This window comes from Mesoplodon mirus, assembly GCF_964341445.2.
Source record: "Mesoplodon mirus genome assembly, chromosome: 3".
In the NCBI taxonomy this organism is placed as follows: Eukaryota; Metazoa; Chordata; class Mammalia; order Artiodactyla; family Ziphiidae; genus Mesoplodon; species Mesoplodon mirus.
In genome coordinates, this window is record NC_138978.1 from 142,776,101 (window position 1) to 142,800,373 (window position 24,273).

Below are 24,273 nucleotides of genomic sequence, written 5' to 3' on the forward strand. Positions count from 1 at the left end.
CCTCCCGCCCCCTGCTCACAGGCAGCTCCTGCGGGCTAAGCTGGCCTCTGCGGAGAGCCCACTCGCCTCCCATCGTGGGTTCCCTCCACCCCTGCCCCTCTTCCCACTCCCACTGCTCCGAGGGGGCGCCCTAGGTTGCTCTCCCCGGCCTGTAACCTTCCTGTCCAAGCTGGGGTGCTTCTCTCAGAGGGCCACCTTCAGCCCGAGGCCTCCCGGGAGCACACCTCATCCCCATCTGCCTGCAGCCGGCCCCGCCCACCCTGAGGGCTGCGTGCCAGTGCCTCTGTGGCCACAAGTGCTCTGGGCTCCCGGTTTCCCGGGACTGGGCCATGAGGGCTTGTGTGGGGGAAGAGATAGTTTCTGGAAATGGGGGGGTGGGGGGTAACCATGTGAGCTCTGGTTTCAGGAAGGGGTCCTCTGCCCCCGACCTTCTCTCTCCACCTACTTGACTCCCCAACCTGCATGACCATTCTCTGGGGACTTCAACTAGCGCCTGGGAACTATCAGGAACCTCCCCGACTTCTGTCAGCCAGCCTCAGGAAAGAGCGCCCTCAGGAGTCGCTACACCTCCCCAGGGCCTGAATAGAGGGACTTTGGGGATGTGAACTGAACGACCTTCTGGGGAGAGTCAGCGACCCTTTTACTCAACAGAGCAGGAAGCCAGTCAGCAGGCTATTTGAGTGGAAGGAAATGAAGTGATTTCCATGGCAGCAGAGTCCCCACCGCAGCAATCTTCCTCCCAGAGCTGCTGGCTGACCTTCTGGCCAGGATCCCTCCTACCTCAGCGTGGAAGGCCCGGCCTCGTGGAGAAGTATAGGTTCTGAGGAAAGACCTGGCACCTGGGTTCTGCTGCTACACTTGCCTTATCTCGTGGCCCTTGTGGCTCTAGCTTTCCCAGAAACCTCAAGGGCTTAAGTGCCTGTGCTTACTCAGAGGCTGCACGCCATTCCCCATTGCCAGCCTCAGGCCCTCCCCCTAGCTGCCTCCTCTAGAGACCCCCTCTCCTCAACACACACACACACACACACACACTCACTCACTCACTCACTCTCTCTCTCTCTCTCTCTCTGGGGATGTGCCTTCTCACAGAAGCTCAACCACAGAGATGCTTTAGGGACTGTGCCCAAACTCCTTCATCCCCAGCCTCTCAAGTTTTTGCTGTGATCCCTGGCACCCCCTGGAGCTGTTCCACCTTTGGAACCTTTCCCAGGTGGCAGGAGTGCCTAGCACAGGGGTAGTGACCTAAGTCTGAGCACTGGCGACCCTAGAAATGTGTTACACACAAACATTTTATTGAGCAGTAAGGGACCCCACTGGGGACAGAAAGGGCTGGCAGTAAAGGAGCATGTGAACCTCGGGGCAGGGTGCATGCTGCTTGACTCTCCATCCTGTTCTTGCTTCAGGGAGCAGGTCCACCATGCTCCAATCGCCGGTTTTTGGGTCTGGAGCAGCCCAGCTCTTCGTCCGAACTTTCTGAAGAGTGCTTTCGTTTGGGCGCACGTCTGGGGACTGGCTTCACTGCTTCCACCTTTGCTGGTGGGGCCAAAGGAACATCCCCGTAGGCCCGGTAGCCACCAACCAGGCAGTATGTCTCCCCATGCCAGCCCAACTGCGTTTCTCCACACCCTCGGTAGAGGACATGGTAGTGCCCGGGTGTGGGAGGACAAACGGGAGCCACTGCTGCTGCAAAGAAAATCAGAACTGATCAGTCACTTGTGCTGTGCACAGTCTCCTGCCACAATTTCCCCCTCTCATGTCTCTCCCAGTTTCTGGCTGAAGACCTTTAATCTACTTGACATCCAAAACACAGCCTTGGCCCATCACCTCTATGAGTCCCTAGAGAAGGGACACTGGCTGCAAAAGCAATCCCTAGCGCCTACGGCTGCAGCAGATGAGGAAGTCTCTTCACCGTTTCCAGGGAAAACAGTAGAACCCGAAAGAAATTGCACTCATGATCCTCTCCATCTCTCCCTTCCACAACAGAGAAAACATTTCTTGCAGTCTGTCACTTCTGAGGCTTTAATGGAAATGTCTTTCAAGTTTTGGAAAGAAATAATCTAATACAAATTTGTTAAGAACCCCTCTCACCTTGGCAACCCCTCTTGGGCCCCAGTTATACCGCCTGTTTCAACCACACTGAACTCTAGCCCTCTGGTACTTTTATCTAGATTAGAACAAGGCTGAATACTGAGGCAGAGTGATCAGGAGACTCAGAACCGGGGTCTGGGTACCAAGTCTAGGCTCACATCAACGCAGCCTCCTGGGACACCATCTCCTCAGCCCTCCCGTCTCATTAGCACTTCATCACCCCCCCCTTCATTCTTCCGGTCTTCCCATCAATATGGCACCACCCTGTCCCCGAGTACTCAGCAACTCAGTATGGGATGTGTCTGAGAGGACCGATAGAGATGTCTGCATGACAGCACAGAGGTGCCTGGGTTTGAAGGTGTGCTTCTAATTGTGGCCCTGTTCCTCAAACTGCTCCATTTACCGTTTGCCAACAAAAATGCACTTGTCTTTTGCTAAGAGGCCATTCAGGAAAGGGTCTGAATGGAAGCATCCTGTAGCCCAAAGGGGAAGGCTACATTATAAAGCTTAGAACCGTCCTGCACACTTGTCCAGGGATGACCTTTCACTTGTCCTCAGCAGTGAGCCCTGTGGGTCCCTGAAGGTGTCCCAGGTCACTGGTATTACTTACATGTGGGAGTGTGCTCAGTTGTACATAGTTGGCAGGCCCCACAAAAACATGTGCCAGCCAGGTGAGGTGGATTGTATCCCATACCTCCTGTGGAGGTGGCCGGTCTGGGTGTACCTGCTGCACTGCCCAGCCAGGGAACAGAGCACAGGGTTGAGTATATATAGCCTATGAAGTCAGACATTGTCTCTGATAGTCAGAGAAACTTCCCTACCAGTCCTCCACCAGATACGAATCTGTTTGGTTGTCAGTTACCATGGAATCTGTTACCGTGGAATCTGTGAGAAGGCCTGTGAGGGCATCACTACCCACTGAGGTCATATATGGAACCTGTGACTTGAGGGGCAGGCTTCAGGAGGAGGGGCAGTTTTTTGGAGGAGAACAGGGTAGAGGCAGAGGTACTCTGCCTGGCCCCTCACAGCTGGGCCTCCCCACCAATGCCGTAGTCTAGTAGACACCCCAGGTGGGGCGTGCTGGTGGTCTGGCACAGCCCCAGGGGCCACAGGAGGGCAAGAGAGACCCACATTCTGTGATTGGCTTGAGAGGCAAGATTAAGGTAAGAGACAGCTAGGTTGTATGGCACTTAGCCTAAGAGGCAGAGATTTGTGTGGACAGGGGAATCAGGGAAGGCTCCTTTGCAGTGGGCCTGAAGGACAAGTGAGATTTGGACCCATGGGGAAGAGAGGGAAGACATTCCAGTTTGGAAGAATAAAAGCAAAGACACACTCTTCTCGACCTTGTCCTGCCCCCAATATAAATTCATCGCACCCTGAAATTTTTACAACTGAGGACTTAAAGAAACCAAGAGGTTAAGGGGCCTTCGCAGTGGTACACAGGTAGTGGAGAGGTGTTCTGCTCAATGGTTAGGTTCATGTCGGGGCTCCGGGTTTACAGCTGATAGGAATATGAGGACAAGCTCCTGCCATTTCAAACATTTCCAAGTGATACTGAGAGAGATGTTAAAGGTGCAAAATGCGGGTGCTGAATGACCTCACAAAGTGGGAATGGTGGGCCCATTTGAACATGAAATTGAAAACAAATTCATGACAAAAGGACATAATACAAAATGACAACATAATCACTCCAGGCCCCTCTCCCCTAGAAGTAAAAGTCATTAGAATCCTCTGTCTCTCCACCATGAAAGGATGAGATAAAGACTCAGCAGCAGCCCCCGTGAGAAACATGGTCAACAGTGTGAAGAGGTGTTACTCAGACGATTTGGTCCGCCTCAGAGAAGGAAAGAGACAACTCTGCCCTTAGCCTGATCAGGCCCACAGGAAGCAAGCACATTTGGGGCAGCCTCTGATAGTGTGGCAATGAGAGAGAACCTTCTTTAGGAGGGGGACTCCCTGTTGCCCGACCCCCACCCTGAAAAAGCAAAGATGGGACATTCGTTTAATGGGGCTGTTGCAGAGGCGTTGTTCCCAGGAGGTAGAGACTGCTTCGACTACCATTTTAGAGGTTGGGCCACCGTGGTTGAGAAGCACAGCACCTTCTCTTCCTAAACTGCTTGAATCAGCGGGTACACGTTAGGACAGACGAAGTCAGGCCTCATTGGAGCGGACTGCCTTTGGGAGTGGTAGAATGTAAACTGTGAAAGGGAATGCTCTGGAGGAGGTTTGTCATGGCAGGTGGGCCAGCATGAGACCATTCAGATTCTCCACGGCTCCAGAGATTACTTGACTGGGAGCATCCCTGTGATGTGGCGGGGGGACTCCTACCTTAACAGGACCTGGCTGGGCATCTGGGGAAGGCGGAATAAACGGTTTATTAACTTACGAGAGCGAGAGACTCACAAAAGCACCGAGAAAGACTTGTACCTGGATTCTTGAGCCAACCCTAAGAAAACTTATCTAGATCTGGAGTAGGGCTCGGGAGGCTGCACTTTTAAGCTTCCTGGGCAGTCCCACCACAGTGGTCCATGGATAGAGTGACCAAATTATTGTGAGTTCTTGGTTGCTTTGGGGAGTCAAAGTGGGCAATATTAAAAACTGCAGCAGGCATACGTATAAACAGGGAATATTCAAGGCAAACAGAGGTGTATAGTTATTCTGTGCATGAATCAGGTTTGGGAAAAGCTAGCCTGGTGGTTAAAGAACACAACCCTTATGACAGACAGACCAGATTCTGTCCTACTTACTTGTGTGATTTTTGACCAAGTTCTTTTATCCTTCTGACTGTTTCTTCATATGGAAAAGAGCGATGGCTGTACATTTAGCACAATATTCTCTTTTGGCAAAAGTTGCTCTGGGTCCATTTGTGTTCTCCGCAACTGAATCCTTTCCAGTGTGCAAGCATTTTTAAGTTGTTTGGTGAAGTATTACATTGGACTTTCAACTGTTCATTACTTTGGGCAAAGCTTATGTAGTGCTGCAGAGACTAGAACCCATGCAGAGGTAGTGAGAGGATGTTATAAGCTTATTCTGCCGGTTGATACAAAAGTTTAACCTTTTCTCCTCTTCCTCCACCTGCCGCCAAGACATGAGAAAGAAGGCAGAGCCTGGAAATGCACACCAGGCAATACTTCTGTGTCAGTTTGCCTTTTATTCCTCTGCCAGTACTTCCCAGAGAGATTTCACCAAAAGTGCCTAAGCTTGCCATGGCCATTGTTGTGAAGGAAGTTTCTCTCTATTGCTAGTCACATCCCCTTTTCCTTCTCCTGGGGACTTAATGGATGTTTGGGGGCAGGAACTAAAATTTAAACTAAAAGGTAAAAAACAAAAAAACAAAAAACAAAACAAAAGAAAAAACAAGTGTTCTTTTTGTAACATCTTTATTGGAGTATAATGGCTTTACAATGGTGTGTTAGTTTCTGCTTTATACCAAAGTGAATCAGTTATACATAAGTTCCTATATCTTTCCCTCTTGCATCTCCCTCACTCCCACCCTCCCTATCCCACCCCTCTAGGTGGTCACAAAGCACCGAGCTGATCTCTCTGTGCTATGCGGCTGCTTCCCACTAGCTATCCATTTTACGTTTGGTAGTGTACATATGTCCATGCCACTCTCTCACTTTGTCATGGCTTACCCTTCGCCCTCCCCATATCCCCAAGTCCATTCTCTAGTAGGTCTGTGTCTTTATTCCTGTCTTACCCCTAGGTTCTTCATGACATTTTTTTTCTTAAATTCCATATATATATATGTGTTAGCATACGGTATTTGTCTTTGTCTTTCTGACTTCCTTCACTCTGTATGACAGACTCTAGGTCCATCCGCCTCATTACAAATAGCTCAATTTCGTTTCTTTTTATGGCTGAGTAATATTCCACTGAATATGTGTGTCACATCTTCTTTATCCATTCATCTGACGATGGACACTGAGGTTGTTTCCATCTCCTGGCTATTGTAAATAGAGCTGCAATGAACATTTTGGTACATGACTCCTTTTGAATTCTGGTTTTCTCAGGGTATAGGCCCAGTAGTGGGATTGCTGGGTCATATGGTAGTTCTATTTGTAGTTTTTTTAAGGAACCTCCATACTGCTCTCCCTAGTGGCTGTACCAATTTCCACTCCCACCAACAGTGTAGGAGCGTTCCGTTTTCTCCACATCCTCTCCAGCATTTATTGTTTGTAGATTTTTTGATGATGGCCATTCTGACCGGTGTGAGGTGATACCTCCTTGTAGTGTTGATTTGCATTTCTCTCATAATTCGTGATGTTGAGCATCTTTTCACGTGTTTGTTGGCCATCTTTGGAGAAATGTCTGTTTAGGTCTTCCGTCCATTGTTTCATTGGGTTGTTTTTTTTGATATTGATCTGCATGAGTTGCTTATATAGTTTACAAATTTATTTATGTTTATATTTTTTGGAGATGAATCCCTTGTCAGTTGCTTCGTTTGCAACTATTTTCTCCCATTCTGAGGGTTGTCAGAGTCCAGAGTCTTGAGTGTTCCCCCAGTATCCAACTTGGACAAGTGTACAAATAGTGGTGGTCTAAATGATGTAGAGAGATGAATAGTGGAAGTTAAGTATTGAAGGTAAAATTAATCGTTCAGTAACATCACATAATTAATTTTAAGTGTCCATGTTATACTTGGGCAGAGTTGTTCAGTTGGCAATTAGTTAAGTTTGTAAGAGACTCAGGAGAGAGAGATGTAAGTTTTAGGTCAAGATCTGTGATATATATGGTGGCTGGAATCACAAGAGTAGATGAGACCATCTATCAAGGGCAGAAGAGAGCTTCTGAGAAATACACATCTCTTGGCAGAGGGCAGAGTGAGAGTGCCCAGTGAAAGAGATAAGGATGTCCAGAGGCAGGAGGAAGAAGTAGCAGGTTAAGATGCTACTGTTGTGAAGGTGAAAGATTTTTCTGAGATGCCAAGTTTGATCAACAAAATCAACTATTGCTGAAAGGTGACAGAATGACCAAACAATATTCACTCAGTTTAATCACAAACTAAATGTTGGTGAATGCAATTCCAGTGCAGATAAGTAAGAAGAAAAGAGCAAAATTGTGTGAGTCACGAGGTACATAAAGATAAGAAAATACAGACAATGAGAATAAATACAAGTTTTGATAAACTGCACTGTGAAATTAGGAAGAGAGAAAAGGTAACTAGAGAATTACTTGGCATCAAGCAAGAGTAATTTTTAATGGGAGGGAGGCAGCTTTTTAATGGGAGGGGGCCAAAATACAATCGCTAAAGAGGAAAACCTTAACAATACCAATGAGGTGGGAAAATGAATGGAAGATACTGAGGAAGTGAGACTAGGTATTTATACACTATGTCGAAAAGCTCTTCTTGGACGTAAAGAGAAGAAGGTAGTTTGGGGTGTTTTTGCTTTATAGTCTGTGTTTTCTCTGTGAAATAAAAGTTTGATGGGAGGTGATGTCACCTCGAGATAGCACTCATCAAATATCCTATGTGCTTATCTACATTTTTCATCCTCCTTTGTAGTTCAACTGTTTTCCTTTGATTCGTTGTGGCCAGTGGCAAAGAAGCAGAATCAAGTGTATCACTTCTGAGCTGAGGTCATTAGGAGCCAGTGTCCCTCTTGTCTGGTCCTCTGCTATTGTGACATGGGAGGTCAAATAGTCCAGATGAGGTGGCTGCAAGATGGATCAGGACCATGTGATCTGTAAGGGCTTTACTCAGTAGAGAAATAACGTACTCGTATTTTCCACTGAGATTCCTGTGTTCAATAGATCTGCCTGTGAGAGCTCAGAGAGCATAGCGAAGGCTGAAATGACAAAGAGGGAGAGATGTTGGTAACAGATGGAAGGCGCCTGGCAGATAATATATTAAATGGTAAACAAAGCTGCTGGAGTAAGAGAGAGAGTATATAAGAGATGAGAAGAAGGCCAACTGTATGTAGTATCTGACGCTAAGGAGTGAGGAGAGAAACAACTGAAAACTAAAAATAAAAAGAATGATCAGAAAGAAGCTAGGTGGTATGCCAACAGAAATCATAAGATTGCTATAAAACATAAAGGAAGGTAGTTTTAAAAGAAGCACCATCTAATGGAGTCAGTTGTTTCCCAAAGGCAAAATGCTATGGGAACTGAAAATAAAGCGTCTGATTGGATGGCTAAACTTTTATGAACAAAAGTGGAACCACTTCAGGAAAGTCATGGGAGAAGACGCTGTGTTACAGTGGGGAGAGTAATCAATATATTGTGAGGAAAGGTGCCTTCATTTGCAAGAAATGCCAATTAAGAAGTGAAGACAGCATTTAAAGGGAAGGGATAATGTAAGAAAATTAAAAAAAAAATTTAAGGAAACTTGAATAACTCGTAGACAAAGAGGGAGGTATTAGTGAAAGACTGAAAATCAGAGAAAGCTATCTTAAGTTGTTGTTATGGACTGAATTGTGTCCCCCGAAAAATTATATGTTGAAGCCCCTCCTAAGTTGACTGTAGAAGATAGGAGATAGGTCCTTTAGGGAGGTAACTGAAGTTAACTGAAGTCATAAGGGTGAGGTAATAATCTGACAGGGACTGATGGTGTCCTTATAAGAAGGGGAATAGATTCCAGAGATCTCTCTCCCTCTGCTCGTAGAGGAAAGGCCGTGTGAGGACACTGCAAGAAGACAGCCGTCAGCAAGCCAGGAAGATTGTTCTCACCAGAAACCAATTCTTATGGTATTCAGTACCTTAATCTTGGACTTCCACCCTCCAGAACTGTGAGAAAATAAATTTCTGCTGTGGAAGTCGTTCAGTCTATAGTATTTCACTATAACAGCCCAACCAGACTAATACAGACCTTTATGTACACTGCAATATACAGAAGCTAAACAGTGATTGTGAGCCTGAGATTACATCTTGAACAGAAGTGTAATGACGCTTGTGGTACTCACAACTTCACGAATTTTGTCAGAAAGATGTGAAAAAAAGTCAGTCAACCAACGGTTCTGATAGTGGATATTTTCTTTATGTGTTTGACATAAAGCAGTGTCTGACAGCCTCCCTGATACCCATCCGTATCGCAGTTTTGATTCTGTGGCTCCAGTTCCACATGGCACCAAGGTGCTGTGTACTGTCCATTCTTGGGTTTTTGGGTGCTGTACCTATTGCCAATAGGTGGGTCAAACCACTGGGGCTCTTCTGAAGTCCTCCCTAAATTTGGACCCAGCTTCAGCTCCAAATCCGAGTTTTCAGAGAGCCCAGGGTGAGGCTCGCCTGCCACAGTAGACACGTTGGCTAACGGGTTGCACTGCAGCACCCACTCGGACAAGGGCACCATCACGATGCCACCGTTCTTCTTCTGTAGGGGCGGACCCGTGGCCAGTCAGCTTGGCCCCCAGCACAGCCAGCTGCCTGTTCACTCTCTCGGCCCCTGTGAGGAAGGTGTTCAGCCCTGGCTGTGAGGTCAGAGTCATCTCCTCTCTGGGTTTGTGTGAATGGAGGAGCCGCAGCCCTGGTCTGGGTGGTGTGTTGGCCCTGGGTTTCCGGGTTTGGAGGAGTATCTTACCACCTAGACCCCCACCTAGGGCTGAAGAGTTCAGGGGCTGTGGACCGTGGGTTTTGGGGGCAGAAGATATTTAACCTGGCGTTTGAGGAAATGGAGGGAGAAGAGGCTCAGGTTCAAGGGCTCCTGGTTTGAATCTCTTGCTTTAGGTTTGAGGGCCAGGGCAGTCTCTCACCAGAAGCTGCAGGATATCATCAGGAACATTGCGAGTGTTCTTGCACATACCCCGGGCAGCTGAGTGGGAGAAGATGACAGGTGCCTGTGACACTTGTAGGGCTCGCCGTGCCGCAGCATCCGAGACATGGGCCAAGTCCACCATCATGCCCAGGCGGTTCATTTCTGCCACCACCTTCTGCAGGGACAGGATGGGGAGAGGGCATGAGGGCTGCATTTATCTTGTGTGTATTTATCTGTAGGGAACAGGCAGGGCTGTACATTCATGTGGGGCAGGGTATGGAAGCCGGGTCCTTACCTCGCCAAAGCTGGTGAGCCGACTGACATTGCTGTAGAAGGGGTGGATACCCTTTGCTGAGCTCTGTGCTCTGCAGGATGGCCAGGAGGCAGTCTGACTGGTGGCCATGACTTGGCTACAAGAGCGTAGAAAGAGGTTGTGTCGAACCGTCTACACCTGCAACTCCCTGATGCAAGAGGAGGGACCCAAACTGGGCTGTGCCTGGCAGTAGGAGGGCCCTTCTGGGGATTCAGTCTTGTTCTGCAAACCTCCATTCCCCTCCCAACCCCAGGTTCAGGGCTGGATCCCAGGGATAAACTTGCTTTGGGCCCCAGCGTGATCTTGGGCAGATCCCTGCCTCACTGGGCCCTTACCATCTGCACTGTGCTCACCAGGGCGTGTTGCAGGTGTGGGTGAGTGTCACGTAGCGCACACCCAGCGCATAGAAGGTACGCAAGATGGAGAGGCTCCTGTCCAGTGAGTGGCCGCCCTCCACACCAATGAGGCTAGCCAACTTCCGGGTATTGTTGAGAGCTGGGGGCAGGTAGGTCAGATGATCATTTTCAGAGGCAGGGGTAGCTAACTGAAGTCCCTAACACCTACCACGACCAGTCTCTTTACCATTTTGTTTTGTTTTTTTGGCCGTGCCACGCAGCATGAGGGCTCTTAGTTCCCCCACCGGGGATCCAACCCGAGGCCCCTGCAGTGGAAGCGTGGAGTCTTCACCTCTGGACTACCAGGGAAGTCCCCCGGCTACCTTTAACTGAGGTCACAAGCTCCAGCTCAGAATAGGAGGCACACATGGGGCAGATGAGGTGAACTTGCTCCAGGGTGAGGCGCACAGCATCGCGTTCGTGGGTCCGGCATGGGACGCAGGCTCACCAGAACTGAGGGAAGGCAAGGGCTTAGTTTGGGCTTTGGAGCTCCTTGGGCTTCTCATAGCCTCCTCAGCTGGCACAACACTCAGTGTGCCCAGAAGTCCCATGTAATGCGTTGCTTTTCCTGTGGTACATGGATGCCCGTCAGGTTGGCTCACTGTGACCCCTGTTCCCCCAGCATCCATGGCATGGCACTTTCTAGGTCACTATGGTAACTTAGTTCCAATGTGACTAACCTGTGGTCTCTGAGGCCCCCAAACTGCCCCACATTCCCCAGCAGCCATGGTGGCACCTTGTGTGTCCCTGGGCACCCACGAGATCATTTTTCAGCCTGTCCACGCTGGTCTGGCCATGGCTGAAATTGCGCAGATTAACATCCTGTAGCCCGTGGTGGTAAAACTGCCTCAGGACCAGGGGCATGTCGTTGTGGCTGGAGGGAGGTCAAGGCAAATAGGTGGGCTCCTTAGGTCTTGGGATGAGGCAGGACACATTGCCTGGCCTGGGCCAGCCTGTGGGTCCCCCACCTCCCACTGTCACACAGACTATACTAGGAGCAGCTGAGGCCTGGGCTGAGGGGTTCCCACCAGGGAGGGGATGACAGAGAAGGGGAAGGGCATCCATAGATGATGGAGAGGACATCCAGGGGTGGTGGGAGGGAGCCTCCCCACTAGCTCTGCATGCTCCGGACCTCCTGCCCTGCCCGGGGCCAGGCTAGGCCCCCAGCGGCCCCCAGCAGCCGGCACACACTGCAGCCACCCGTCCACAAGCGGGAAGTCCCGCATCAGGGCCCGCGTGCGCTCCCGCGGACTTGGGGTTCTGGAGGTGCCCGGCGTGGTCTTCACGGGTAACCGGCCGCAGCAGCAGACCCAGCAGGAGCAGCAGACACAGCAGAGGCCGCTGGCTGAGTGCGCGGGGACCATCGAGGCGGGCAGAGGCGGGTCTGAGAGGGGCGGGCAGTGGGGTTCTGCCTGTCGACACAGGGCACCCAGCGTCGCGGCCTCGCGAGGGGGGCGGTTTGAGGGAGGGGATACAGAGTCTCAGGACCCTCGCAGAGAGCCGCGATCCGGCAAGCCCAGAAGCCACAGGGCAGCAGTGCCCTCCCGCCCCCTGCTCACAGGCAGCTCCTGCGGGCTAAGCTGGCCTCTGCGGAGAGCCCACTCGCCTCCCATCGTGGGTTCCCTCCACCCCTGCCCCTCTTCCCACTCCCACTGCTCCGAGGGGGCGCCCTAGGTTGCTCTCCCCGGCCTGTAACCTTCCTGTCCAAGCTGGGGTGCTTCTCTCAGAGGGCCACCTTCAGCCCGAGGCCTCCCGGGAGCACACCTCATCCCCATCTGCCTGCAGCCGGCCCCGCCCACCCTGAGGGCTGCGTGCCAGTGCCTCTGTGGCCACAAGTGCTCTGGGCTCCCGGTTTCCCGGGACTGGGCCATGAGGGCTTGTGTGGGGGAAGAGATAGTTTCTGGAAATGGGGGGGTGGGGGGTAACCATGTGAGCTCTGGTTTCAGGAAGGGGTCCTCTGCCCCCGACCTTCTCTCTCCACCTACTTGACTCCCCAACCTGCATGACCATTCTCTGGGGACTTCAACTAGCGCCTGGGAACTATCAGGAACCTCCCCCACTTCTGTCAGCCAGCCTCAGGAAAGAGCGCCCTCAGGAGTCGCTACACCTCCCCAGGGCCTGAATAGAGGGACTTTGGGGATGTGAACTGAACGACCTTCTGGGGAGAGTCAGCGACCCTTTTACTCAACAGAGCAGGAAGCCAGTCAGCAGGCTATTTGAGTGGAAGGAAATGAAGTGATTTCCATGGCAGCAGAGTCCCCACCGCAGCAATCTTCCTCCCAGAGCTGCTGGCTGACCTTCTGGCCAGGATCCCTCCTACCTCAGCGTGGAAGGCCCGGCCTCGTGGAGAAGTATAGGTTCTGAGGAAAGACCTGGCACCTGGGTTCTGCTGCTACACTTGCCTTATCTCGTGGCCCTTGTGGCTCTAGCTTTCCCAGAAACCTCAAGGGCTTAAGTGCCTGTGCTTACTCAGAGGCTGCACGCCATTCCCCATTGCCAGCCTCAGGCCCTCCCCCTAGCTGCCTCCTCTAGAGACCCCCTCTCCTCAACACACACACACACACACACACACACACACACACACACACACACTCTCTCTCTCTCTCTCTCTCTCTCTCTCTCTCTCTCTCTCTCTCTGGGGATGTGCCTTCTCACAGAAGCTCAACCACAGAGATGCTTTAGGGACTGTGCCCAAACTCCTTCATCCCCAGCCTCTCAAGTTTTTGCTGTGATCCCTGGCACCCCCTGGAGCTGTTCCACCTTTGGAACCTTTCCCAGGTGGCAGGAGTGCCTAGCACAGGGGTAGTGACCTAAGTCTGAGCACTGGCGACCCTAGAAATGTGTTACACACAAACATTTTATTGAGCAGTAAGGGACCCCACTGGGGACAGAAAGGGCTGGCAGTAAAGGAGCATGTGAACCTCGGGGCAGGGTGCATGCTGCTTGACTCTCCATCCTGTTCTTGCTTCAGGGAGCAGGTCCACCATGCTCCAATCGCCGGTTTTTGGGTCTGGAGCAGCCCAGCTCTTCGTCCGAACTTTCTGAAGAGTGCTTTCGTTTGGGCGCACGTCTGGGGACTGGCTTCACTGCTTCCACCTTTGCTGGTGGGGCCAAAGGAACATCCCCGTAGGCCCGGTAGCCACCAACCAGGCAGTATGTCTCCCCATGCCAGCCCAACTGCGTTTCTCCACACCCTCGGTAGAGGACATGGTAGTGCCCGGGTGTGGGAGGACAAACGGGAGCCACTGCTGCTGCAAAGAAAATCAGAACTGATCAGTCACTTGTGCTGTGCACAGTCTCCTGCCACAATTTCCCCCTCTCATGTCTCTCCCAGTTTCTGGCTGAAGACCTTTAATCTACTTGACATCCAAAACACAGCCTTGGCCCATCACCTCTATGAGTCCCTAGAGAAGGGACACTGGCTGCAAAAGCAATCCCTAGCGCCTACGGCTGCAGCAGATGAGGAAGTCTCTTCACCGTTTCCAGGGAAAACAGTAGAACCCGAAAGAAATTGCACTCATGATCCTCTCCATCTCTCCCTTCCACAACAGAGAAAACATTTCTTGCAGTCTGTCACTTCTGAGGCTTTAATGGAAATGTCTTTCAAGTTTTGGAAAGAAATAATCTAATACAAATTTGTTAAGAACCCCTCTCACCTTGGCAACCCCTCTTGGGCCCCAGTTATACCGCCTGTTTCAACCACACTGAACTCTAGCCCTCTGGTACTTTTATCTAGATTAGAACAAGGCTGAATACTGAGGCAGAGTGATCAGGAGACTCAGAACCGGGGTCTGGGTACCAAGTCTAGGCTCACATCAACGCAGCCTCCTGGGACACCATCTCCTCAGCCCTCCCGTCTCATTAGCACTTCATCACCCCCCCCTTCATTCTTCCGGTCTTCCCATCAATATGGCACCACCCTGTCCCCGAGTACTCAGCAACTCAGTATGGGATGTGTCTGAGAGGACCGATAGAGATGTCTGCATGACAGCACAGAGGTGCCTGGGTTTGAAGGTGTGCTTCTAATTGTGGCCCTGTTCCTCAAACTGCTCCATTTACCGTTTGCCAACAAAAATGCACTTGTCTTTTGCTAAGAGGCCATTCAGGAAAGGGTCTGAATGGAAGCATCCTGTAGCCCAAAGGGGAAGGCTACATTATAAAGCTTAGAACCGTCCTGCACACTTGTCCAGGGATGACCTTTCACTTGTCCTCAGCAGTGAGCCCTGTGGGTCCCTGAAGGTGTCCCAGGTCACTGGTATTACTTACATGTGGGAGTGTGCTCAGTTGTACATAGTTGGCAGGCCCCACAAAAACATGTGCCAGCCAGGTGAGGTGGATTGTATCCCATACCTCCTGTGGAGGTGGCCGGTCTGGGTGTACCTGCTGCACTGCCCAGCCAGGGAACAGAGCACAGGGTTGAGTATATATAGCCTATGAAGTCAGACATTGTCTCTGATAGTCAGAGAAACTTCCCTACCAGTCCTCCACCAGATACGAATCTGTTTGGTTGTCAGTTACCATGGAATCTGTTACCGTGGAATCTGTGAGAAGGCCTGTGAGGGCATCACTACCCACTGAGGTCATATATGGAACCTGTGACTTGAGGGGCAGGCTTCAGGAGGAGGGGCAGTTTTTTGGAGGAGAACAGGGTAGAGGCAGAGGTACTCTGCCTGGCCCCTCACAGCTGGGCCTCCCCACCAATGCCGTAGTCTAGTAGACACCCCAGGTGGGGCGTGCTGGTGGTCTGGCACAGCCCCAGGGGCCACAGGAGGGCAAGAGAGACCCACATTCTGTGATTGGCTTGAGAGGCAAGATTAAGGTAAGAGACAGCTAGGTTGTATGGCACTTAGCCTAAGAGGCAGAGATTTGTGTGGACAGGGGAATCAGGGAAGGCTCCTTTGCAGTGGGCCTGAAGGACAAGTGAGATTTGGACCCATGGGGAAGAGAGGGAAGACATTCCAGTTTGGAAGAATAAAAGCAAAGACACACTCTTCTCGACCTTGTCCTGCCCCCAATATAAATTCATCGCACCCTGAAATTTTTACAACTGAGGACTTAAAGAAACCAAGAGGTTAAGGGGCCTTCGCAGTGGTACACAGGTAGTGGAGAGGTGTTCTGCTCAATGGTTAGGTTCATGTCGGGGCTCCGGGTTTACAGCTGATAGGAATATGAGGACAAGCTCCTGCCATTTCAAACATTTCCAAGTGATACTGAGAGAGATGTTAAAGGTGCAAAATGCGGGTGCTGAATGACCTCACAAAGTGGGAATGGTGGGCCCATTTGAACATGAAATTGAAAACAAATTCATGACAAAAGGACATAATACAAAATGACAACATAATCACTCCAGGCCCCTCTCCCCTAGAAGTAAAAGTCATTAGAATCCTCTGTCTCTCCACCATGAAAGGATGAGATAAAGACTCAGCAGCAGCCCCCGTGAGAAACATGGTCAACAGTGTGAAGAGGTGTTACTCAGACGATTTGGTCCGCCTCAGAGAAGGAAAGAGACAACTCTGCCCTTACTTAGCCTGATCAGGCCCACAGGAAGCAAGCACATTTGGGGCAGCCTCTGATAGTGTGGCAATGAGAGAGAACCTTCTTTAGGAGGGGGACTCCCTGTTGCCCGACCCCCACCCTGAAAAAGCAAAGATGGGACATTCGTTTAATGGGGCTGTTGCAGAGGCGTTGTTCCCAGGAGGTAGAGACTGCTTCGACTACCATTTTAGAGGTTGGGCCACCGTGGTTGAGAAGCACAGCACCTTCTCTTCCTAAACTGCTTGAATCAGCGGGTACACGTTAGGACAGACGAAGTCAGGCCTCATTGGAGCGGACTGCCTTTGGGAGTGGTAGAATGTAAACTGTGAAAGGGAATGCTCTGGAGGAGGTTTGTCATGGCAGGTGGGCCAGCATGAGACCATTCAGATTCTCCACGGCTCCAGAGATTACTTGACTGGGAGCATCCCTGTGATGTGGCGGGGGGACTCCTACCTTAACAGGACCTGGCTGGGCATCTGGGGAAGGCGGAATAAACGGTTTATTAACTTACGAGAGCGAGAGACTCACAAAAGCACCGAGAAAGACTTGTACCTGGATTCTTGAGCCAACCCTAAGAAAACTTATCTAGATCTGGAGTAGGGCTCGGGAGGCTGCACTTTTAAGCTTCCTGGGCAGTCCCACCACAGTGGTCCATGGATAGAGTGACCAAATTATTGTGAGTTCTTGGTTGCTTTGGGGAGTCAAAGTGGGCAATATTAAAAACTGCAGCAGGCATACGTATAAACAGGGAATATTCAAGGCAAACAGAGGTGTATAGTTATTCTGTGCATGAATCAGGTTTGGGAAAAGCTAGCCTGGTGGTTAAAGAACACAACCCTTATGACAGACAGACCAGATTCTGTCCTACTTACTTGTGTGATTTTTGACCAAGTTCTTTTATCCTTCTGACTGTTTCTTCATATGGAAAAGAGCGATGGCTGTACATTTAGCACAATATTCTCTTTTGGCAAAAGTTGCTCTGGGTCCATTTGTGTTCTCCGCAACTGAATCCTTTCCAGTGTGCAAGCATTTTTAAGTTGTTTGGTGAAGTATTACATGGGACTTTCAACTGTTCATTACTTTGGGCAAAGCTTATGTAGTGCTGCAGAGACTAGAACCCATGCAGAGGTAGTGAGAGGATGTTATAAGCTTATTCTGCCGGTTGATACAAAAGTTTAACCTTTTCTCCTCTTCCTCCACCTGCCGCCAAGACATGAGAAAGAAGGCAGAGCCTGGAAATGCACACCAGGCAATACTTCTGTGTCAGTTTGCCTTTTATTCCTCTGCCAGTACTTCCCAGAGAGATTTCACCAAAAGTGCCTAAGCTTGCCATGGCCATTGTTGTGAAGGAAGTTTCTCTCTATTGCTAGTCACATCCCCTTTTCCTTCTCCTGGGGACTTAATGGATGTTTGGGGGCAGGAACTAAAATTTAAACTAAAAGGTAAAAAACAAAAAAACAAAAAACAAAACAAAAGAAAAAACAAGTGTTCTTTTTGTAACATCTTTATTGGAGTATAATGGCTTTACAATGGTGTGTTAGTTTCTGCTTTATACCAAAGTGAATCAGTTATACATAAGTTCCTATATCTTTCCCTCTTGCATCTCCCTCACTCCCACCCTCCCTATCCCACCCCTCTAGGTGGTCACAAAGCACCGAGCTGATCTCTCTGTGCTATGCGGCTGCTTCCCACTAGCTATCCATTTTACGTTTGGTAGTGTACATATGTCCATGCCACTCTCTCACTTTGTCATGGCTTACCCTTCGCCCTCCCCATATCCCCAAGTCCATTCTCTAGTAGGTCTGTGTCTTTATTCCTGTCTTACCCCTAGGTTCTTCATGACATTTTTTTTCTTAAATTCCATATATATATATGTGTTAGCATACGGTATTTGTCTTTGTCTTTCTGACTTCCTTCACTCTGTATGACAGACTCTAGGTCCATCCGCCTCATTACAAATAGCTCAATTTCGTTTCTTTTTATGGCTGAGTAATATTCCACTGAATATGTGTGTCACATCTTCTTTATCCATTCATCTGACGATGGACACTGAGGTTGTTTCCATCTCCTGGCTATTGTAAATAGAGCTGCAATGAACATTTTGGTACATGACTCCTTTTGAATTCTGGTTTTCTCAGGGTATAGGCCCAGTAGTGGGATTGCTGGGTCATATGGTAGTTCTATTTGTAGTTTTTTTAAGGAACCTCCATACTGCTCTCCCTAGTGGCTGTACCAATTTCCACTCCCACCAACAGTGTAGGAGCGTTCCGTTTTCTCCACATCCTCTCCAGCATTTATTGTTTGTAGATTTTTTGATGATGGCCATTCTGACCGGTGTGAGGTGATACCTCCTTGTAGTGTTGATTTGCATTTCTCTCATAATTCGTGATGTTGAGCATCTTTTCACGTGTTTGTTGGCCATCTTTGGAGAAATGTCTGTTTAGGTCTTCCGTCCATTGTTTCATTGGGTTGTTTTTTTTGATATTGATCTGCATGAGTTGCTTATATAGTTTACAAATTTATTTATGTTTATATTTTTTGGAGATGAATCCCTTGTCAGTTGCTTCGTTTGCAACTATTTTCTCCCATTCTGAGGGTTGTCAGAGTCCAGAGTCTTGAGTGTTCCCCCAGTATCCAACTTGGACAAGTGTACAAATAGTGGTGGTCTAAATGATGTAGAGAGATGAATAGTGGAAGTTAAGTATTGAAGGTAAAATTAATCGTTCAGTAACATCACATAATTAATTTTAAGTGTCCATGTTATACTTGGGCAGAGTTGTTCAGTTGGCAATTAGTTAAGTTTGTAAGAGACTCAGGAGAGAGAGATGTAAGTTTTAGGTCAAGATCTGTGATATATATGGTGGCTGGAATCACAAGAGTAGATGAGACCATCTATCAAGGGCAGAAGAGAGCTTCTGAGAAATACACATCTCTTGGCAGAGGGCAGAGTGAGAGTGCCCAGTGAAAGAGATAAGGATGTCCAGAGGCAGGAGGAAGAAGTAGCAGGTTAAGATGCTACTGTTGTGAAGGTGAAAGATTTTTCTGAGATGCCAAGTTTGATCAACAAAATCAACTATTGCTGAAAGGTGACAGAATGACCAAACAATATTCACTCAGTTTAATCACAAACTAAATGTTGGTGAATGCAATTCCAGTGCAGATAAGTAAGAAGAAAAGAGCAAAATTGTGTGAGTCACGAGGTACATAAAGATAAGAAAATACAGACAATGAGAATAAATACAAGTTTTGATAAACTGCACTGTGAAATTAGGAAGAGAGAAAAGGTAACTAGAGAATTACTTGGCATCAAGCAAGAGTAATTTTTAATGGGAGGGAGGCAGCTTTTTAATGGGAGGGGGCCAAAATACAATCGCTAAAGAGGAAAACCTTAACAATACCAATGAGGTGGGAAAATGAATGGAAGATACTGAGGAAGTGAGACTAGGTATTTATACACTATGTCGAAAAGCTCTTCTTGGACGTAAAGAGAAGAAGGTAGTTTGGGGTGTTTTTGCTTTATAGTCTGTGTTTTCTCTGTGAAATAAAAGTTTGATGGGAGGTGATGTCACCTCGAGATAGCACTCATCAAATATCCTATGTGCTTATCTACATTTTTCATCCTCCTTTGTAGTTCAACTGTTTTCCTTTGATTCGTTGTGGCCAGTGGCAAAGAAGCAGAATCAAGTGTATCACTTCTGAGCTGAGGTCATTAGGAGCCAGTGTCCCTCTTGTCTGGTCCTCTGCTATTGTGACATGGGAGGTCAAATAGTCCAGATGAGGTGGCTGCAAGATGGATCAGGACCATGTGATCTGTAAGGGCTTTACTCAGTAGAGAAATAACGTACTCGTATTTTCCACTGAGATTCCTGTGTTCAATAGATCTGCCTGTGAGAGCTCAGAGAGCATAGCGAAGGCTGAAATGACAAAGAGGGAGAGATGTTGGTAACAGATGGAAGGCGCCTGGCAGATAATATATTAAATGGTAAACAAAGCTGCTGGAGGGAGTAAGAGAGAGAGTATATAAGAGATGAGAAGAAGGCCAACTGTATGTAGTATCTGACGCTAAGGAGTGAGGAGAGAAACAACTGAAAACTAAAAATAAAAAGAATGATCAGAGAGAAGCTAGGTGGTATGCCAACAGAAATCATAAGATTGCTATAAAACATAAAGGAAGGTAGTTTTAAAAGAAGCACCATCTAATGGAGTCAGTTGTTTCCCAAAGGCAAAATGCTATGGGAACTGAAAATAAAGCGTCTGATTGGATGGCTAAACTTTTATGAACAAAAGTGGAACCACTTCAGGAAAGTCATGGGAGAAGACGCTGTGTTACAGTGGGGAGAGTAATCAATATATTGTGAGGAAAGGTGCCTTCATTTGCAAGAAATGCCAATTAAGAAGTGAAGACAGCATTTAAAGGGAAGGGATAATGTAAGAAAATTAAAAAAAAAATTTAAGGAAACTTGAATAACTCGTAGACAAAGAGGGAGGTATTAGTGAAAGACTGAAAATCAGAGAAAGCTATCTTAAGTTGTTGTTATGGACTGAATTGTGTCCCCCGAAAAATTATATGTTGAAGCCCCTCCTAAGTTGACTGTAGAAGATAGGAGATAGGTCCTTTAGGGAGGTAACTGAAGTTAACTGAAGTCATAAGGGTGAGGTAATAATCTGACAGGGACTGATGGTGTCCTTATAAGAAGGGGAATAGATTCCAGAGATCTCTCTCCCTCTGCTCGTAGAGGAAAGGCCGTGTGAGGACACTGCAAGAAGACAGCCGTCAGCAAGCCAGGAAGATTGTTCTCACCAGAAACCAATTCTTATGGTATTCAGTACCTTAATCTTGGACTTCCACCCTCCAGAACTGTGAGAAAATAAATTTCTGCTGTGGAAGTCGTTCAGTCTATAGTATTTCACTATAACAGCCCAACCAGACTAATACAGACCTTTATGTACACTGCAATATACAGAAGCTAAACAGTGATTGTGAGCCTGAGATTACATCTTGAACAGAAGTGTAATGACGCTTGTGGTACTCACAACTTCACGAATTTTGTCAGAAAGATGTGAAAAAAAGTCAGTCAACCAACGGTTCTGATAGTGGATATTTTCTTTATGTGTTTGACATAAAGCAGTGTCTGACAGCCTCCCTGATACCCATCCGTATCGCAGTTTTGATTCTGTGGCTCCAGTTCCACATGGCACCAAGGTGCTGTGTACTGTCCATTCTTGGGTTTTTGGGTGCTGTACCTATTGCCAATAGGTGGGTCAAACCACTGGGGCTCTTCTGAAGTCCTCCCTAAATTTGGACCCAGCTTCAGCTCCAAATCCGAGTTTTCAGAGAGCCCAGGGTGAGGCTCGCCTGCCACAGTAGACACGTTGGCTAACGGGTTGCACTGCAGCACCCACTCGGACAAGGGCACCATCACGATGCCACCGTTCTTCTTCTGTAGGGGCGGACCCGTGGCCAGTCAGCTTGGCCCCCAGCACAGCCAGCTGCCTGTTCACTCTCTCGGCCCCTGTGAGGAAGGTGTTCAGCCCTGGCTGTGAGGTCAGAGTCATCTCCTCTCTGGGTTTGTGTGAATGGAGGAGCCGCAGCCCTGGTCTGGGTGGTGTGTTGGCCCTGGGTTTCCGGGTTTGGAGGAGTATCTTACCACCTAGACCCCCACCTAGGGCTGAAGAGTTCAGGGGCTGTGGACCGTGGGTTTTGGGGGCAGAAGATATTTAACCTGGCGTTTGAGGAAATGGAGGGAGAAGAGGCTCAGGTTCAAGGGCTCCTGGTTTGAATCTCTTGCTTTAGGTTTGAGGGCCAGGGCAGTCTCTCACCAGAAGCTGCAGGATATCATCAGGAACATTGCGAGTGTTCTTGCACATACCCCGGGCAGCTGAGTGGGAGAAGATGACAGGTGCCTGTGACACTTGTAGGGCTCGCCGTGCCGCAGCATCCGAGACATGGGCCAAGTCCACCATCATGCCCAGGCGGTTCATTTCTGCCACCACCTTCTGCAGGGACAGGATGGGGAGAGGGCATGAGGGCTGCATTTATCTTGTGTGTATTTATCTGTAGGGAACAGGCAGGGCTGTACATTCATGTGGGGCAGGGTATGGAAGCCGGGTCCTTACCTCGCCAAAGCTGGTGAGCCGACTGACATTGCTGTAGAAGGGGTGGATACCCTTTGCTGAGCTCTGTGCTCTGCAGGATGGCCAGGAGGCAGTCTGACTGGTGGCCATGACTTGGCTACAAGAGCGTAGAAAGAGGTTGTGTCGAACCGTCTACACCTGCAACTCCCTGATGCAAGAGGAGGGACCCAAACTGGGCTGTGCCTGGCAGTAGGAGGGCCCTTCTGGGGATTCAGTCTTGTTCTGCAAACCTCCATTCCCCTCCCAACCCCAGGTTCAGGGCTGGATCCCAGGGATAAACTTGCTTTGGGCCCCAGCGTGATCTTGGGCAGATCCCTGCCTCACTGGGCCCTTACCATCTGCACTGTGCTCACCAGGGCGTGTTGCAGGTGTGGGTGAGTGTCACGTAGCGCACACCCAGCGCATAGAAGGTACGCAAGATGGAGAGGCTCCTGTCCAGTGAGTGGCCGCCCTCCACACCAATGAGGCTAGCCAACTTCCGGGTATTGTTGAGAGCTGGGGGCAGGTAGGTCAGATGATCATTTTCAGAGGCAGGGGTAGCTAACTGAAGTCCCTAACACCTACCACGACCAGTCTCTTTACCATTTTGTTTTGTTTTTTTGGCCGTGCCACGCAGCATGAGGGCTCTTAGTTCCCCCACCGGGGATCCAACCCGAGGCCCCTGCAGTGGAAGCGTGGAGTCTTCACCTCTGGACTACCAGGGAAGTCCCCCGGCTACCTTTAACTGAGGTCACAAGCTCCAGCTCAGAATAGGAGGCACACATGGGGCAGATGAGGTGAACTTGCTCCAGGGTGAGGCGCACAGCATCGCGTTCGTGGGTCCGGCATGGGACGCAGGCTCACCAGAACTGAGGGAAGGCAAGGGCTTAGTTTGGGCTTTGGAGCTCCTTGGGCTTCTCATAGCCTCCTCAGCTGGCACAACACTCAGTGTGCCCAGAAGTCCCATGTAATGCGTTGCTTTTCCTGTGGTACATGGATGCCCGTCAGGTTGGCTCACTGTGACCCCTGTTCCCCCAGCATCCATGGCATGGCACTTTCTAGGTCACTATGGTAACTTAGTTCCAATGTGACTAACCTGTGGTCTCTGAGGCCCCCAAACTGCCCCACATTCCCCAGCAGCCATGGTGGCACCTTGTGTGTCCCTGGGCACCCACGAGATCATTTTTCAGCCTGTCCACGCTGGTCTGGCCATGGCTGAAATTGCGCAGATTAACATCCTGTAGCCCGTGGTGGTAAAACTGCCTCAGGACCAGGGGCATGTCGTTGTGGCTGGAGGGAGGTCAAGGCAAATAGGTGGGCTCCTTAGGTCTTGGGATGAGGCAGGACACATTGCCTGGCCTGGGCCAGCCTGTGGGTCCCCCACCTCCCACTGTCACACAGACTATACTAGGAGCAGCTGAGGCCTGGGCTGAGGGGTTCCCACCAGGGAGGGGATGACAGAGAAGGGGAAGGGCATCCATAGATGATGGAGAGGACATCCAGGGGTGGTGGGAGGGAGCCTCCCCACTAGCTCTGCATGCTCCGGACCTCCTGCCCTGCCCGGGGCCAGGCTAGGCCCCCAGCGGCCCCCAGCAGCCGGCACACACTGCAGCCACCCGTCCACAAGCGGGAAGTCCCGCATCAGGGCCCGCGTGCGCTCCCGCGGACTTGGGGTTCTGGAGGTGCCCGGCGTGGTCTTCACGGGTAACCGGCCGCAGCAGCAGACCCAGCAGGAGCAGCAGACACAGCAGAGGCCGCTGGCTGAGTGCGCGGGGACCATCGAGGCGGGCAGAGGCGGGTCTGAGAGGGGCGGGCAGTGGGGTTCTGCCTGTCGACACAGGGCACCCAGCGTCGCGGCCTCGCGAGGGGGGCGGTTTGAGGGAGGGGATACAGAGTCTCAGGACCCTCGCAGAGAGCCGCGATCCGGCAAGCCCAGAAGCCACAGGGCAGCAGTGCCCTCCCGCCCCCTGCTCACAGGCAGCTCCTGCGGGCTAAGCTGGCCTCTGCGGAGAGCCCACTCGCCTCCCATCGTGGGTTCCCTCCACCCCTGCCCCTCTTCCCACTCCCACTGCTCCGAGGGGGCGCCCTAGGTTGCTCTCCCCGGCCTGTAACCTTCCTGTCCAAGCTGGGGTGCT

General features: G+C 50.0%; 3 pseudogenes across 3 annotated transcripts in view; 1 reads left to right on the forward strand and 2 right to left on the reverse strand.

The window, feature by feature from the left end:
* Window positions 1-24,273, forward strand: part of LOC309799286 (centrosomal protein of 78 kDa-like) — a 659,089-nt pseudogene that overhangs the window by 200,702 nt on the left and 434,114 nt on the right. The window lies entirely within an intron of this gene.
* LOC309800920 (dipeptidase 2-like) lies at window positions 198-12,102 on the reverse strand (annotated as a pseudogene). The gene is made up of 10 exons: window positions 11,978-12,102; window positions 11,690-11,873; window positions 11,194-11,363; window positions 10,813-10,932; window positions 10,448-10,589; window positions 10,077-10,146; window positions 9,780-9,956; window positions 9,320-9,400; window positions 4,417-4,439; window positions 198-360 (listed from the first exon to the last, which is right to left on the reverse strand). The product of its transcript is annotated as a dipeptidase 2-like (transcript).
* Window positions 12,227-24,167, reverse strand: LOC309800947 (dipeptidase 2-like; annotated as a pseudogene). Its single transcript has 10 exons — window positions 24,043-24,167; window positions 23,755-23,938; window positions 23,259-23,428; window positions 22,878-22,997; window positions 22,513-22,654; window positions 22,142-22,211; window positions 21,845-22,021; window positions 21,385-21,465; window positions 16,478-16,500; window positions 12,227-12,389 (listed from the first exon to the last, which is right to left on the reverse strand). The product of its transcript is annotated as a dipeptidase 2-like (transcript).